Source organism: Erithacus rubecula, assembly GCF_903797595.1.
Source record: "Erithacus rubecula genome assembly, chromosome: 9".
NCBI lineage: Eukaryota > Metazoa > Chordata > Aves > Passeriformes > Muscicapidae > Erithacus > Erithacus rubecula.
Genome location: NC_136660.1, coordinates 4,042,595 through 4,048,017, shown reverse-complemented (window position 1 = coordinate 4,048,017; position 5,423 = coordinate 4,042,595).

Genomic DNA, 5,423 nt, shown 5'->3' with positions numbered 1-5,423 from the left:
GTTAAAACAAGCAGGCCTCCTCATCTTGTCCTTCAGTGAGGGGCCCTGTGAGACAGTTGCTAGGTGATACAGATTTTTACAATATTTAAGAAAAAAATATTTGTTAGAATGACTGTAACCTTTCTCTATATTGATTTGATGTAATAGTCTTTCAGATGCTATGTACAGTCTGCATTTATGTTGGAAAGGAAATTAAATGGGTAAAGAATAAAGGAAAAAAAAAAACAAGAAGTTTTACAACCTTCACAAAGCTTGACCAGTCTCCTGAAGCACAAATAATCTGAGGAAGAACAGGCATCTCTTACAGACTGAGTGACTTGCTGGCCAAACAGCACAAGGTTCTGTATACGACCCACATTGATGCTGTCTATCATCTAAAACTTCTTAGTATTATTCCCAGAAATGTAACTAATTCTAAGGAAAATTGAATAGGGTATCAGTAATGGAGGTTAGGAGAAGCAATTTTTGGTCTGTTTTGATTTATGAAAAAAATTCTGTATTTCATGTCCGCATTTCCCACCTTATGGTCTTTGTACTTCTGAGTGGTTTGTTACGTCCCAGTTCCTGGCAAAAGGCTGCTGAAAGTGAGCCTTGGCATCCCACTAATTTGGACTTGTTAAATCATCTCAGATGCTCCATAGAAAGTAAATCTTGAACTGCTTTGTTCTGTAGAGAAAGCCCTGCTACAGCAGCCCGTAAATGGAATCTGATCTCTCTTTATAGAATTATTTCCCTCCCCTTTGCTCTTTAGTCTGATGAGGGCAAGTTAATGAGTTTAACCCTTACAAAATTATATTCAGCCCTGTGGATATCTATGAATGAGGCTGGGAAGAAAGATCCAAGTGCTATGTGCATGCAAACTGATCCAGAGTAGTACAGGCTCTCCTGAGGCCCTTTTGCTTTTGCTAGGGCAGTGGAAATACACAGGTGTGTATTTTCATGGCTCTGTAGAAACTGGCACTGGTGAGGTTTTGCCAGCTCTCTGTAATGCTGAGGATTGCAGGCAGGAAGTGGGGCTGCTGCCAGCACTGCTGCATGTTGTGACACCAGGGAGAACACCCAGGGTTTTCTTGACTCACCCAGTGCTTGATGCCCAGGCTCTGCTGCAGAAGGACTCCTGGGCTGCAGAGTGACTTCCCAGTTGTTTGTCCCATGTCCTCTGCCTCAGTCTGGAATGCTCTGAGTGTACACTGGAGAAGTTGCAATTCTTTCTCTGGTGTCTGGGGTTTTCCATAGATCCAGCTTTTACAGTTGAGTTCTGTCAGTGTCTAGCATTATAAAGCCTATTCCTTTAACATAACTTCTTTTTCAATGTTTAACTGCTTTCAGAGAGAGGAATGGCTTCCAGTCCATCTTTTTGCTGAGTAATGTGCTGTGTGAATATGTTTGGACTTATGTAACTGTTAACTTTCACTGATAATTTTGTCAGGAGTGTGCACAAAATATGTTTTTTCTCTTGCTTTTCTGTACTGTTTGTGTACCCAGGTCAGGTTCTTACCTTGAATGCATTTGTTCATTGCAGTTTCTATTTTAAAATATAAAAGATAAAATCATTCATTTTGAGTGACTGCGTCTTACAGCCAGCAATCAATTGCAAAATGTGTAGGTAGCATAGTCACTACACTTCTGGATACACTGATACCTTCCAGAAAGCAGAAGTGGGTCAAGCAGAAATTCTGGGACTTGTATATTGCCATGGAGCATGACAATAAAGCTGCCATAAATAATGGATACTTTTAGTCAGCTATTGAAACTGCCAGTGGTTTCCCAACAAGCTTTTATGTTTCTGCATATTTGGTTTCATTGATGTATTGCACAAAAGTTGTTATAGTAAAAAGCTCAAATAACAAAATGCATTGCTTTCAAGTGAAACCAATTTCCCTTCTTTATTCACCCTCCATATCATCCAGTGTCACAATCCAGAGTGTGAACTAGAGCTTTGGAACACACCAAATCTCAGCTGACATTGTGTGTTTGGTAGTGTTGTAATTGTGTTTTGGAAAGTTGCTTTTGAATTTCTAGCTATCTAATACCTGAACTGGTCTTGAAAATGTGATGCTACTTTTGATTTCTTGTATCCTGCTGGTTTTAAATTGTCTCTAAAAAGTGAATTCTGACTGGTTTGAAGATTTGGATGAGATGCCCCACAGCAGTTATAAGAATCTGTACCTCTGCAGGTGTGATTTAATCATGTTGCAAGTTGTATATAGTCAAATAATTGTTCAGCTCTCTCTATTCTTCTCTTAAAGGACAGTGGAATAATGCTGCTGAGTAGATCTGTTTGTTGCATGCTGCAGTTTGATATTTTTCTGTAGAAATTTCCTGAGCTGGATTCCAGCCAAGGTGACAGATTCCCAATGCCAGGTGTTCTGATAGGAAATTGATTCCCAGGTTATTTTTCCCTCAGTCTTCTGAGAGACACAAGTGAAAGATGCTGTACTGAGTTGCTATTCACATTTTATCACAAACAGCTGGGTAGAGGGGAAGAGAGGCAAGGAGGAAAAACCACAAGGAATCCCAATATGCAGTCTCCCCACTCTGCTTTTCAGCAGATATTTTTCAAGTACTAATTTGCTTTATTACTTCATTGCAACTTTTTTCATGGTATGCAGGATTTGAGTGTCAGTAAGGGGTTTATCCCTGCATGCTTAAATCTTTTTGGTTTTCCTGACACAGGATCATCCAGTTACATTCCTGTTTTATCATGCAAGGGGTAGAGACAGCTGGAGGATTGCAGCTTCAGTTTTGGTCCCTTTTTAGCAGGGCTGGACAGTAGCCAGCAGATCAGCATCTAAAAATGCAGAAATTGCTGCCAGATGTTTTGTAGAAATGAGCAGCTGGAGGCAGAAGTACCTTGCAATGCTGGTGTCAAAACCACACTTGTCTTACAGACCAGCCTTGCTTTGTTGTAAAATTGTGTGCAGAGGGGAAGTTAAAGGAGAGCAGGCAATTTTCCCTCTAAGTATCAGGTACACGCTGGGAAGATGCTCTGTTACATTTGCAGCTTGGACACTCAGTAATAAACAACAGAATTCTGGAAGTTCTCTTAAGCATCTGGAAAGACTCCTGTCTTTCAAAAGAGATGGTCTCCATCTCCCATAGAAAACTTTCAGCTTTTTTCAGCTTCTCAGTCTCTTCATGCCTAGTTTTATCAAAGCACTATTCAGGTGAGTTACATACTTCATTAAATACATAACATTAAATGTAACTACTAGAACATTCATGTTATGAGTGGTAAAATCTTGGGGAAGAGTTTCCAAAAGCAACTTGAGGTATTCTGAAATAGAGAGAATGTTGCCTTTGTCAAGTAACCCCTCTGGTATAAGAAAGCCATATTATAATGTGACTGAAAAGATGAAAATACAGATTAGTTTACCAATATTGAACCTGATTTTTTTGTCTTAATGTTCTTCCTGAAATCAAGCAAAGAACTACTTTTTTTCCTTGGGGTGGGGAGGTGAGTGTGATATTTCCATTATACCAAGGAGAGGAGAAATAAGTGACTGTTAGTATTGGGACATGTATGGATGGCAGCACACCTATAATTCTCAGACCATCCATGGGATCCAGTAATATACTTGTAAGGAATGTGCAGTCAGCATTTCCAGTCTTGTAATTTGGGAATATAGTGATAGACAATACAAAATGGCACTTGTGAGTATCATAGTACAATACACCATGATCACGTCCATGGACAAAACCAGAATTTGTTTAGTGTGACTTCTGGGTAACAGTGGCTCAGAATATGTAGGGTTCATAAGAGGTGGCTGTGCAGATGATGTTCTGAGCAGCCAATGTTGTGATCTACTTCACCCTTTAAAGAAAAGGAAGATTAATCCACTTTAAGTCTTATTTTCAATGATGACAGTTGAAAACATTATTGTAATGCAACAAGGAATTTAAGAACCTACAAGAATTCCCTAAATAGTGCACTGAACTGGACACCAGATCCCTCTGTGAGCACCGGGTTCTAAAGCAAGCTATGGCCTTACCTTGTCTGTCAAGAGTTTTGCAGGGTGGATGAGAGGATGCAGAGCTCTGCAGAATAGGAGCAACCTGTGCAAGTGACTGAGCAGCGTGCAGGGCAGGAGTGGAGCGAGCCCTGTGCTGGTGCCTCCCTTGCCTGCTCTGCCAGCCCTCGCGTCGTGGAAGTGTAACCTGAGACAGGGCAAGAGCCTGATCCTGGGCGAGAAGGGGGAGGGAGTCTTTTGTCCCTATGAAATCTTAGTGCAAAACAGAGGCAGGTTCCTCAAGCCCGGAGTGGGATTTTCGAGAGGGAGAGTGTCCCGCCCTGGAGCTACGAGCAGCAGGGACGGGCGGAGAGCTGGGGCAAGGCTCGGCTCGAGTGGCAGAGGCACAGAGCCGGTGCTGGAGTCCTCCGGTGTCACTGAATTGATTTGCTTTCATCTTGGCTGTTTCCTATCTGCATTGCTGCCTGCGTGTGTGACCCCGATGGTGACATCCTGTGATTTGTGGAGCTGCCGGCTGAGTCAAGCAGAGTAGCCTGAGCTGCTGTCAGGGCCTCGTCAGCTGAAGTACCAAAGCACTCTGTCAGGGCAGGCTAACTCCTGTCGCTGGCATTTTGAGATTGGCCATCCTGGCAGGCAAAAATTCTGTAGCCAGCCTGGCAGAAAAGTGGTGAGCAAGCCGAGCATCACCAGCACAGCTTTCTCTCCAAAGGCACAGCCTCCCCTTCAGTCGGACACTGGGGCAAACTGGGTTTGCTGACATCCTGGTTTGCAGCTGAGTCACTGGTGACCTGGTGAGTCCACTGCAAGGCAGACTGGGCTCTCGGTGTTTAGGAAAAATGTGATGAAGCAGGTGTGCCGGTTGGTTCCGGTGTTTTGTTGCAGGTAATGTTTCCTGGAAGAATTGGCTGGATATAATGTGTCTGGAGCCTGGGAGTGAAATGAACTGGAAGGTGCATTCATAACCATGGGAAGACTGAGTTAGTTTCATTCTTCGTGGACGTTTTAAGCCAAGCATCATGCACTGGAAAAAGCGCTGGGGCTGCAAGTTATTGATTGAGTCAGCACAAAGATTCCTCTGAGAAGGAGCTGCAGAACCTGCTGCTGTGCTGGAGAAGGTAAAGGTGGAGGGCACAGGCACCGTGGGTGGGGTGACGGGGCAGGCACTGTGTACCCAATGCCCATGTGATCGTTTCAAGTCAGCAGCTGCTTTTAGTCTTAGATCTTAGATCCTCTGAAAATGTTCACACACACACACACACACACACACACACACACAGAGTGGGGCGGGAACAAAAAACAACAACAACAACCTAAAAAAAAAACCAAACCAAACCAAAACAAAAAAACCACCCACAAACAAAAACAAAACAAAAAAACCCCCTAAAATTTATAAAAGTAGACATTAAATATCTAAGTATATCATGTCTGAATATCATGATGAAATATCTAAGA